Source organism: Kogia breviceps, chromosome 2, assembly GCF_026419965.1.
Source record: "Kogia breviceps isolate mKogBre1 chromosome 2, mKogBre1 haplotype 1, whole genome shotgun sequence".
Taxonomy (NCBI): domain Eukaryota; kingdom Metazoa; phylum Chordata; class Mammalia; order Artiodactyla; family Physeteridae; genus Kogia; species Kogia breviceps.
Window position 1 is genome coordinate 15,205,000 of NC_081311.1, and position 13,811 is coordinate 15,218,810.

Below are 13,811 nucleotides of genomic sequence, written 5' to 3' on the forward strand. Positions count from 1 at the left end.
ACCATATATGACTGCACTATTTCCAAAGTACTTCCACACACATTACCTATTCAATCTTTATACCATATGTATTATACTCCTTTGATAGAATAGCCTCAAAGAAATGAAAAAAAAGTCCACATTTATACATCCAGTAAGTAGTAAAGAATTATATCCTGAGATTCTTTCAACTTATTGATAGACAATATATATGTGTGGATGGCACATATAGATAGCATGTAACATTCTTGACCATATATGTTTTTTAATTTCAAATATGTAATGTACTTTTTTAACGGTTTGAAAGCTGAAACTAACCTGAAAACATCAATGATAATAACCTATTCAGTAAATACACCATTAAATATAAGTACTAAGATTGCAAGGTTGATTCATTATTAAGAAATTCATTAATACACTATATTATCGAATCTAAAATTTTTTTTAAATGCTTATCTACACAGATGCTAAAAAGTCTTTAACAAAAGTCAATGCCCATTTCTGATAAAACATTCAATAAAATAGTAATTCAAGGATACTTTCTTAGCATAATTATACACACACACACAAACATATGTATATGTGTGTGTACATATATTTTATATATATATATATATATATATATATATATATATATATATACATACACACACACACATATATATAATAGCCAGTATCTTGCTTAATAAGAAAACACTGGAAGCTTTTCTTCCACTAAGATCAGGAATAAGGCAAGATTCCCCAATAGATCTATTACTCTTAAAAATGTATTAGAGGGCTTCCCTGGTGGCGCAGTGGTTGAGAGCCCGCCTGCCGATGCAGGGGACGCGGGTTTGTGCCCCGGTCTGGGAAGATCCCACGTGCCGCGGAGCGGCTGGGCCCGTGAGCCATGGCCGCTGAGCCTGTGCGTCCGGAGCCTGCGCTCCGCAACGGGAGAGGCCACAGCAGTGAGAGGCCCGCGTACCGAAAAAAAAAAAAAAAAAAAAAAAAAAGTGTATTAGAGATACAATTTAGAGATATTACATTGGTTAGAGATATTAACCAATGTAATTACACATGAAAAATTAATTGATGTGTAAGGACTAGAAAAAAAGTGAAACTATCTTTATTTGTAAATGATATGATAGTACGCCTGGAAACCCTAGAGAATCAGTGTTAAATTAAAAGAATAAGGAATTCAGTAAGGTAATAAATTTTAAAAATTAATATGCAGAAATCAATAGCCCTCTAACAATAACCAGGTAAAGGATATAAAATCTTATTTATAATTGTAATGAATAAGATAAAATACTTAGGAATAAATTTTAACAAAAAATATGCAAAACCCATGGGAGGCATAAAAGTAGTTGTGAAAAAATGTAAAGACACACATTGTTCTTGAAAAAAAAAAACAACCCAATATCATAAAGATGTCAGTTCTCTTTGAATTAGTTTATAAATCGAACCCAATCTCAACAAAAATACTAACATTTTTTAATGGAACCTGATAAATTGATAATAATGACATAGAAAAATATGCATTCAGGAATAGCCAGGAAAACATTAAAAAAGAAAAGCTAAAAAAAGGGGATGGGGGACTAGTTCTAATAGACATTCAAACATTTATAAGCCCTCTAAAATTAAAACACTGTGATACTGGCACATCAATAGGCAAACAGATCAGTGGAGTAGAATAGAAGATCTACAAATAGAACTGAATACATATGAAACTTTAGTATATAAAAATATTTTTCATTGATATAAATAAAAGTATATTTATTGTCAATAACTAAAGTTAGATTATTTGCTGTCAGAGAAGGAAATTAAAAATTTGGAAAGGAGGAAGGATAGAATGAACCCTGTAGTAAGGGAGAGGAAATGAGAGGTATTAGTGTGAACTCATGGATTTTACTATAGAGTACAGGTAGATACAGAAATAGGCACTCATGTGTTTATATTTATGTATGAGAATTTATTGGTGTCTGTTATGTATACATATATCTATTTTCCAGTTCTGTCTGATAGGATGATCCATAAACACTGATGGCCCTGTAACAAAGAGCCCAATAAAGGAACCAGGGATGCTTGAGAAATGCCAGCTTCCAGTTTGGGTAGGAGAGGTACAAGATGAGTGCCAAAAACATAAGGAAATGCTCAAAGAATGATAGATAGATAAATAGATAGATAGATAGAAACATAGACAGATGCATAGATACATAGATAAATACACAGATGCACAGATGAATACATAGATAAGATTCACAGACAGACAAACTAGAGAAGACAAAACTTTTCATTGTAGAAGAAAGCTAACTAATTATTATAGAAAGAATGATGGAATCAGAAAATCTCTGTTTGGTAAAAATCACAAAACTAGTGAGTAAAAGTTTGAGAAGTAACATGATATTCACACAGTTTCATAATATCTCCTATAAGATATTTTTTCATTAAAGGATAAAATAGTGACTTCATAGTGAAGAAATCTGGCAGACACCACTTTAACCAAATGTTTATGAACATCTGAAAAGCGGGGAATACCTGTATTCCTAAAAAATGTCAATGTCATTACATAAAAAGAAAGACTCAAGAAATGTTCCAGATTAAAGTCTAAAGAGACACACAAATCAATGCAACTAGTAATCTTGAATTTTCTTTTGCTCTAAAGAACACTGTTAGGACAATTGGTAAGGTCTGTGTTTAATAACAGTATGCATCAATGTTAATTTCCTAATTTCTATAATTATAATGTAGTTAAGAGAATTCCCAACTTTTAAAAAATAAACCCTAAAATCTTTAAGGAATAGAGGGATATCAAGTCTGCAATGTAATTGAGAGATAGGGAGAGAAAGAAGAAATCTGAGGGAACTTATTGAATATCCTTACGACTTTTCTGTGTGAAATTATGTCCCCCCTAAAATTAACAGACCTTTTCAATTTTGAAAAGACTAAATAATTCTACACTTTAAAAATAGATAATAAAATATACTTTTATGTCTTTTACTTGTACGTCAATAATAACTACGTTAACAACTTTATTTGAAGAGTTCTTCTTTGTTTTTCCCATGTTATTAAGGGTTTAGTTTCTATACTTCTGAGTAGAAGGGATGTTGTTAACAATATGTAAAATAATGATTCCATTTCTCAAGAAAACATTAGTCTCTAGCTTTTCAAGAAAGACCAATCATCCTATGTAAATAATTACCCAAATGCTTACAGTTACCACCAATGGGATTCATATAAGCACAATACAGCTTTAAACTTGAAAGAATTAGCTGCTGGCAGATAGAAAAATAAATAAAATATACCTTAAAATCATTTAAAATACAAATTATATGGTATACTGAAATAGATATTTTGAAGTTATCTAAAAACATTTATAGGATAACACATTTTGTTAAAATGACCCCAAAATTAATAGAGTGAAGTGAAATGTCGATGGTAAGTTTTGAGAAGTCAGACACCAATATTCTATTTATCTTCTCTAGAAAAACTAGAAACTGAAAGGAATTATATAAATTTCATTTTTATTCCTTATCTAAACTTCATATAACTTCTCATCAGTATTTAATGAAAAATTTATTTACAAAATATTGGATTATTGCTCAGTAAGTTATGAGTACAGAATGAAACACCATTGGTAATTATTAAAACTAATCCTCATTTAGAACAAAATAAAACATAGACTTTGGAACCAATATTACTTCACTTCTGCCTCTATTACTTAAAAATAAAAGAAAGAAAAATCAACCTGAGAAAAATAGTAAGCTACTTTATCTCTTTCTCTAAAGTGAAAATATTGGTTGAAACGTGAAACCCACCTAGCTACAAAGTCTGAATTACATTTTCTCTTAGATCATATGAAAATGAGTAAAACATATGACACAAATATTATATTTTCTTAGTAATATTAATATAACAATGGGCTAACTATATACCAAGCACAGTACTACTACCTATGTAATAGCATCACAAAGATAATGTAAAAATGATTTTTAAAAAAGCCAACTAAGACAAAACTTTCCTCATCAAGAAGTTCACATCCTACTTAGAAAGATAAGTGAACAATGATTACAAAAACACTGATGGCTCTTACCATGGAGGTACCAACACTGCCTGAAGTTAGGAGGGACATTACAAGTTTTCAGGCTGAAATTTCCAGAGTTGAGATTTGAAAAATGAGTAATGGAGTCCAGAGGCACAGTAGTGTCCAGGGAAGCAAAAATAGGAAAAATGGGTAAAAAGTTGGGTTTATATGAAGGAGTGGTTTGATATGAGGTGAAAAGGAAAACAATATTGTGAATGTCCTAGATACAGAATAAAGGATCAACTGAAAGAAAGTGAGGCTGACCTATTTAGAAACTGCTACAGTGGGCTAAGCTAAGGTCAAGGTAGACACAACTAGACAATGGCAGTTCAATATTATGGCTTCGAAATGGATTAGAGCTGACCACTGATTATATCTGAGATTCAAAGATGTAAGCACATACTTGCTTTGGAGTACAAGAGTCTGGTAGTTCACATTTCAATCCTCGTTCCATCACTTGCTGGCTTAACCTTTAACATGACTCTTTAGGCCTAAGTCTTTGGTTTACTCCTCTATAAAATTAACATAATAGTATACACTTGACAAAATGCTTTGGAGAATATGAAAAAATTTAGGCAAAGTTCTTAGCAATGTTTCTGGTATGAATAAAACACCATTAAATATTAGTTACATATGTTTTTAATATAATGCTTGGAGCTTGGCTGACAAGGAAAATGTTAATAACTTAAATGTGGACACAGAGAAAAAGAGAAGTAAAGGTGTGGTAGAATATGAGAAACATGGTAGGATATGAAACCAGAAAAATCACTCTGGGTCAGAGCATAAAAGGCCTTGAACATCTTGTCAAGGAGGTTTTAATTTATCTCACAGACACTTTGGAGGCAATGAAAGATTTTGGAAATGGTCATAAAAATCACTGAATGTTTTGGGGAAGAAAACTATGTCTTTATCTTCTGATAAAGGAGATATAAGGGTGGATTACAAATGGAGAGATTGCACATACAGAGGGTAATCATTCATTAATTCAACAAATACTTAATAAGAACCTATTCCATTTTAGGTAATCTGTAACATCCAACAGCAGTGGAAGAGAAGAGGGATCATGGGGGCCTAAACTAATAAAGGTAATGGAACACAGAGGCGGAGATAGGTATCAGAGACAGTGCAGAGTCAGAAGCAGCTTGGGACAGAATACAAGCATTGAAGAAAAGGAAGGAATCAAAGGTACCATTGAAATTGAGCCCAAAAAGAATTGTATTACCATTAACAAAATGCGGGTGAAGTGAGAAAATTTTTTAGATAATAAAATTACTGAATTCAGTTTATAAGCATTGATTTGAATAATAGTGGCCTGTATAGAAATGCTTAATAAGAAGTCAAAAAATAAGTTAGGGCTTCCCTGGTGGCGCAGTGATTGAGAGTCCGCCTGCCGATGCAGGGGACTCGGGTTCGTGCCCCGGTCCGGGAAGATCCCACATGCCGCGGAGCGGCTGGGCCCCGTGAGCCATGGCCACTGAGCCTGTGCGTCCGGAGCCTGTGCTCTGCAGTGGGAGAGGCCACAACAGTGAGAGGCCCGCATACCGCAAAAAAAAAAAAAAAAAAAAAGCCAACAACTTAAAGTAGGCTGCACTATTCACTAAACATACAATTAAATGTTTATATACTTGCTTTAAAGCCTACAAGTATAGACTGTGATTATTATAAAATCAGTAAATTGGCCTTTAAAGAAAAAGCAAGATAAAAGGTATAAAAAATTATATGTGATTAAGAGAAATGCAAATAGTTGCATTCATGTCCTAATATATAAAAATGAACATTTGAAGAAAAGGCATTTCTTCTTAAATAATATGTTAAGGAGGATTTTAATATCCTTTATGAAATATTTAAGGGAATATTTATGCGGGTGCTTTTTTACACCTGCTCTAGGCATTTCTAATATATAATTAACTTGCCCACCATCACTAAGTAGTTTTTGAGATATGAAAAAGTGTGTATGCAAATTGGTATTTAGCTTGATTTTGGTTTTTAAAAAATCTTTAAATATCAGGACAAGGTAAGTACATGCTTAGAGTTTCTTAGTTAACCTCTAATTTTCTGTAGCATACTAAATAAATGGTTTATATGTTTTAGAATACAAGAAGTATGCCCCACTTTAAATTCACCCCTTACTTTTTTTCATCCTAGGCCTGTCATTTGAAGCTAATAGGAATTCTTCAACCTTTGTAGATTAGGGTAAGAGCCATTTTTATTTTTAAATTAAATTATCTTACCTTACTTATTAAAAAAAAAACAACAGTGCCAGATCCTTGTAACATATAACCTAAAGCAATACATGATGATAAGCATCACGTCAAGAGAAATTAAAGAGAAATACTGAACACTCAGATAAAATAATGGTTTCTATCTTGCCCCAAATAGGTAAGTATTGTACTTATAGACCTAAAACCATTGAATAGTTTTTTGCTTAATTCCGTAAGAGATATATTAGTGAACTTACTAATGAAAAGAAAACATTCAAGTGACACACTTCATGGTCAAAACTGATAAATCAGAGATGGATATGGTCTATAACATCAAGTCTAAGAGCCTAAAAACCACTAACCCAATGCTAAAAGTCAAAGTAAAAATGTATTTTAAGTTAGGATAGGTGGAAAGTAGAACTTTGTGCAAATAAAAAGTAGGAAAGGAGATCTTGAGAAAGGTGTCAAAGTGAGCTATGCATGGCAAAGTTCCCCAACACTTAAAAGTTCAGTGACTGATATCTCTAGCAGTTTCATGAGACTCAGCCCACAGACAGTTCTTGCAAAAGGAATCTAAGAGAAAAGAGTAGTAAAATGCATCTTCTAATAACCCACAATCAAAGGTCATTCTAAAATAGCTGACAATGTCAGGGCCAAAGAGTTTTCATAAATGCAGTTCTTCTTATCCTTAACATTCCTTTTTGAGAACAAAAGGGATGAAAAGAGTTTGAAAAGATGGAGTAGATAAAGAAAACAGGGTTACTGAGCAATGTGATGTAGAGGAACACTTCTACAAGGAAAACAAAGAGTTTCAAAAAATTAGTATACAGAGAAGAGAAACTAGCAACAAATATTATAGAAGCTATGCAATAAAGACTTTGTTTAATCATGCAGTTGAAACAATTCTATATGATTTTAAAAGGCTCTCTTGTTTTCTTAAATATACATAAAAATGTCATTCTGAAAAGAAATTTAGATCAAAGTATAACTTCATGACTATATCATATACTAAATAGCTACATGTAATTATATAATTATTCATTTAAGGGCCATTCTTTGAAATATTTAAAATCTCAGATTGGCTTTTCTCTGCCACACAAGATGATAATGTGTACTCAGAAAATACAAACTTTCAACTTTGTTGTGTCAAAGTAATTAATAAAAACAAGATTTCCATATCAAGTGATTTTCATTTATCTGCATTTTTAGATTATTCAGGTCAATGCTTCCATTTTGAGAGAATTAAACTTCTTACATTTATTTTAAGAAATGCTCGAGTTCATTTGATTATAAACTTTCAGCTTCTCTGAACAATCTGCAATATGTAAGAAGGGTTTAAAATGAAAAAAATCTCCCATCCTAGTAGAGAGAAAGAAGAGTTCACTTATCTTCTTTACCACTCTCAAGTCTCAGAGAATATCTGTGTCATAGCCCAGTGTGTTTATTAAAGTTTTAAATTATTTCTGTAAAAGCCTGCTATGGACAGATATTAATAATATGCCAAAAAGAAGAATACAAGTTTTGCTAATAAGAAACAAAGGTAAAAACAGAACTGTTACTATGTTGAAAGAACTTTTTTTTCCTCAACCTGGAAACTAAGAGTTTCTTTATCACTATTAAAAGTAAAAAATATAGAAAGAAAATCATATACTATTTAAGAACTTAGAAAAAGAATAATAAAATGAACTAAAAGTCATAAATAAATACAAAATTACATTTTACTAAAACCAGTTATGAATGCAATGTTAAAGGAAAAGAATTTATTCATAACACCAACCAAACCCATTAGACATCTTACAATCAAGTAACTAAAAACGGTAAGGCCTAGATGAAGAAAACTACTAGTCATATAAGACTGCAATTTTTTTAATATCTGTATACTTCATATGGGGAGCTTTTTTCTTATAGTCCATTTTTTATGAGTAATTAAAACAAATACATGTAAAGTTATTAAAATATTTTTAAGATTAATAACAGTATAGCTTAGTTTCTTATATTTAGAACAAGTTATAATGAAAAACATGCAGCTAATAATAATTACAGAAAATTGAAGCATGCAAATTGCCTCAACTCTCAAGGGCCTACCCAGATCTTCCCATTAAAATTAATCTCTTTGTCCCTAATTCTATCGTTCAACTTCTACATAACACTATTACAGCACCTACACAATGTTCAGTTGACCCTTGAATAGGGAGGGGGTTAGGGACACCAACCCTCTGTGCAATAGAAAAATCCTGTATAACTTATAGTTGGCCCTCCATATATGCAGTTCCTCCATATACCAGGTTCCTCCTATACACAGTTCTGCATCTTCTATACACAAGATTCAACAAACTGTGGATAGTGTGGTACTATAGTATTTACTATTTTAAAAGTCCGTGTATAAGTAGACCTGCCCAGTTCAAATCTGTGCTGTTCAAGTCAACCATATATAAATTTTAGTAAGTCCTAACACACTACTTTGCATATAGTAAGTAGTCAGTAATTGTGGAATTCAAGGGTGATCCTTCATCGCAAAGTAGTACAGTATATTGAGTGTTGAGCTGTTGTAGCACATTGAGCTGTTACTCTATTCAATGAAACTTTCATTTATTTTCTTTTACTAAAATTTATGTTAAATTGGAGATAACATGGCAAAAATAATACTGTCCCAAAAGTCTGATTCATACATTTATATTAACATACTTAAGCCTAATGATGTTATAAATAGTAACAATAATAATTTGCAATAATAGTTTGCATTATGGAGTTAACATTTGCTGGAAACACAAATTATTTCATATGTTTATTTAAGCCTCACAGTAAATTAAATTAGCTGCATTTTGCAGGTGAGGAAAGTGAGACACTAAGAGGTTAAATAATTATGCAGGGTGACAGTGCCATTGCCAGAATATGTACCCAATCAGTATAATTCCAAAGCCCAAACTCTTAACACTGTTATATTCTTTTATAGCTACAAAGACAAATAGATAGATAGATAGACAGATAGATAACCAATGCCAGAGCAAGTTTGTAACAGAGAATCTTCCTGAACATTAATAAGAAATAAAATAATTTTAATAATAAAGCACTTTCAATAATTGTACTAACAGAATAGCTATAAATATAACATAGTTTAAAAACAATCTGAAGGAAGTCTACAAGTACATTTATATATTGACAACATAGTTAAAGGGCTTTAGTAGGCTGACTTTTTAAAAGAATATCTAAATCTGCAGTACATTTAAAGCCTTACCATTCAAATATAAATCTATTTCCTTATTTCCCTTAACATCACCATGGACTTTGAATTTTAATACGTGCAACTAGTAATGAAAAAATGAACTTTTCTCAATAAGGTGAACTAAAAATGAAAAAATAGTAGAAAACTTTTACTTCTCATATTTTACAAACTGATTTTAGCTATTGCTGCATTAAATATAATTCACCAGATGTGACATATTATTTATTTAGTTAGATTGCTAATGTGGCCCTAAGAAATAAAAATGAATTTCATATATCACATCACTGTAGAAAAGTCATAGACAGAAAAATACTATTTTGCCAAATTTAGGAAATAAGGAAACTATAAGGAATTGTTTAAAGCTTCACAAACTACCAGGGAATGTGCAACAGTGAATAACAAAAGGTATTTATCTTTCATTCTCTTTAGTTTTCTATTGCATTGTACCTCAGCTTTCCACATGTATAATGTCAGCAACAAATATAATATGAAATAACTGAATTAGTCTTAAACCTAGCAGAGAAGTATCATCCCCAAAGGGAAACATATTTCTAAAAGCACTATGTCTGGTGGAATGATAAAACTTACTATTTTAATTTAAAACAGTTTTTAGCTAATATACTTATTCAAACGTTCCTTTTGCCTACATTGGCAAAAAATTAAAATAGTATTTTGGTAATCTTCATGACATTACATTCGGCAATGGATTCTTAGATATGCACCAAAAGCACAAGCAACAAAAAAAAAAAAAAGAGAGAGACTGGACTTCATCAAAATTTAAAACTTTGGTGCTTTGAAAGACACTGTCTAGACAGTGAAAAGACAACCTACATAATGGAAGAATATTTGCAAATCATTTATATGATAAGGACCTCATAACTAGAATACATGAAGAACTCTTAGAATTCAACAACAACAACAAAACCAAATAATCCAATTTAAAAAATGAACAAAGGACTCGAAAAGACATTACTCCGGGGCTTCCCCGGTGGCGCAGTGGTTGAGAATCCGCCTGCCGATGCAGGGGACGTGGGTTCGTGCCCCGGTCCAGGAGGATCCCACATGCCGCGGAGCGGGTGGGCCCGTGAGCCATGGCCACTGAGCCTGCGCGTCCGGAGCCTGTGCTCCGCAACGGGAGAGGCCGCAACAGTGAGAGGCCCGCGTACCGCAAAAAAAAAAAAAAAAAAAAAAAAAAAGGACATTACTCCGAAGATATACAAGTGGCCAATATGCACATGAAAAGACAAAAAGACTCAAAAAAATATTTGTACACCCACATTCATAGCAGTATTATTTACAATAGTCAAAAGGTGGAAGCAACTCAAGCATCCATCAATGGATGCATGGATTTTTTAAATGTGGTATATATACACAACAGAATATTATTCAGCAATAAAAAGGAAGGACACATGCTAGTATATGATAGAACCTTGAAGACATCATGCTAACTGAAAAAAACCAATCATTAAGGACAAATACTGGATAATTCCACTTATTTGAGGTGTCTAGAGTAATCATATTCATAGTGACAAAGAGTAAAATAGTGGCTGCCAGGGGCCAGTGTTGGGGCATGAAGAGTTATTATTTAATGGTTATACAGTTTTAACTTTGCAAGATGAAAAAAGTTTTGGAGATGGATAGTAATGATGGTTGCACAACGATGTGAATGTACTTAATGAAACTGAACTACACACTTAAAAATGGTTAAAATTGCTAATTTTATATTATGTACATTTTACCACAATTTTTAAAATTGTTTTAAAATGGGCAAGAACTGGAATAGACATTTCTCAAAAAAAAACACACAATGGCCAACAACTTCATCACTAGTCATTAGGGAAATGCAAATCAAAACTACAATGAGAAATAGTTTTACACCTACTAGGATGGCTAAAAGTCTCTGAAAATGTAAAATAACAACTGTTGGCAAAGGATGTAGAGAAACTGGAATCCTCCATGTTGCTGGCGGGAATGTAAAATCGTGCAACCACCATGGAAAACAATTTGAACAATTTGGCAGTTCCTCAAAAAGTTAAACATAAAATTGCTGTATGAACCAGCAATTCCTCTCCTAGTTTATATACAAAAGAACTAAAAACTTGTATTCAGAAACAACTTGTGCAGTAATGTTCATAGCAGCACTATTCACAGTAGCCAAAAGGTGGAAAAAAACCCAATGTCCATCAATGAATAAATGGGTAAAATTTTGTGATATATCCATACAATGGAATAATATTCATCCACAAAAAGGAATGAAATACTGATAGATGCTACAACAAGAATGAACATTAAAAACGTTATGCTAAGTAAAAGAAGCCAGTCACAAAGTCACATATTTTATGATCCAAGTTACATGAAATATCCAGAATAAGTGAATTTATAAAGAAAGAGAGCAGATTAGTGACTGCCAGGGACCAGGATGACTGCTTAATAAGTATGGCATTTTCTTCTGGAGGGAAGGACATTTTCTGGAACTTGACAGAGGTGATGGTTGCACAATATTATGAATGTAGTAAATGCCACTGAATTGTATACCTAAAATGGTTACTGTTATGCTATGTGAATTTGACCTCAAATTTTAAAAATGCTAAAAATGGGGTTATGGTTGGAAGCAATATATAAATAACAGAAGTATATGAAGTAAATTACTTCACAAAATCCCCATGGACTATTATATAGGCATTAAAATAATTTGGAGACTGTAAATGAAATCATTTTCATAAAAGTAAATTAAAACAACAATTGTATATTAAATATATGAAAGGTTGCAAACACATATAAATTGCAATGTGGAAAAAAAACAATCCAGGCGTGTTTCTGTCTTAAAGTTATGGAAACAAAACATTTATATATATATAACATAAATAATCTATCTGAAATACACTTTTTGTCCAATGAAATTCTTGGCTATAGAAAATTCAGTAGTAAAAAGCTTTTTGGAAAACAGGATGGCTCCAAAATCCTTACCTTTTTACTAATAAACATAAAATAATAAAATACTATGACTCCACTAGGTAAGGTCTAAACTTTGTGGATTCTGTTGTACACATCTCTACTGCTGCTTCTGTATACAATGAACACAGCACTAAGCTGTGGCTTTTGGCTAATAATGGCTACTGGATCCTCCCTGTCCGTATTAACACCACTTCTGCATTAACAGTTAAGAGTTAGGCCTAAGAATCAGACACTTTCTTCCTCTTATTAGCAGTATGATTTGGGTATTTTACTTAACTTCTTTGTGTATTTGGTTGTATATAAAATGGAGATAATTGTGACTTCTCCCATACAGTTGTTATACAGCTGAAATGAGATAATGAATATAAGCTATGAGTACAATGCCTAGAACACAGAAAATGCAAGCATCAAACAATTTGTGTATTACAGCCTCAATCAGGGCAGAGCTTTCCATATCACAAAATTTCAATCAGCACTAAACCTGCTATTACCAGAGCAGTTTTGTTGACTCTAAGGCACAGCTCATCATTCTGTGTTTCTCAGCACTGAGTGTATATTAGAATCATTTGGGAAGACTTTGAAGAGAACCAAGAATCACCTTACCATAAACTAAGAGACTGATTTAATTACTTTAGGGATTGACCCAGACATCCATATTTTTAAAAACTCTCCAGGTGGCTTTAATATGCAGGTAGTGTTAAAAAGTTTTATCTAAAGGCCCAGGCCCAACTCTCTCTATAAAGATTTCTCATCTTATCACAGCCAACAACTGAGGCTTTTCTGTGAGTGCTCTACAGGCTATTCCATTTAGAAAAAAGTAGATTAAAGATTTAAGGAACAAGGACTAATCTAGAAATGAAGAAAGATTACTGAAAAAAAAAAATATTTTTAAAGAAAGACCAAATTTTCTTTTTTAAAAAGTAGGAGAAAGAAGCAGCAGGACAGAAAAAACAGAGAAAAGAAGGGTTTCATGATCGAAAAATGATATGATAATAGTTAGCTCTTATAATGCTCTTTTAACGTGCTTCAATTCCTATTATATGTGACTCTATTACATACGATCTCATTTGATCTTTACAATAATCCAATGAAGTATTATCATTTTCCTTCTACATATAAGAAAAATGAAGCACTGAGATGCTTAAGTGAATTAACTAAAGCCATACATTTAAACAGTGGCAGAGTTGGAATTTCAGCCAAGGACTGATTCTAAACTCATTCTCTTAAACCTTATCAAACCTTATCACCTTGTTAAAAAAAATAAAAGAAAAAAAAAACTTACGTGATGTAAGGCATAAACAAAACCTTTATTTCTTATTCCTAAAGTAAAATGTAAAATGATAACTTACTATTATTAAAAAAGAAATTATCAGCAGTGATTATTTTAGAA

The 13,811-nt window shown here is 32.1% G+C and overlaps 1 protein-coding gene across 2 annotated transcripts in view; it reads right to left on the reverse strand.

Moving 5' to 3' along the window:
* ATRNL1 (attractin like 1) overlaps nt 1-13,811 on the reverse strand; it is a 705,727-nt gene that overhangs the window by 501,255 nt on the left and 190,661 nt on the right. The window lies entirely within an intron of this gene.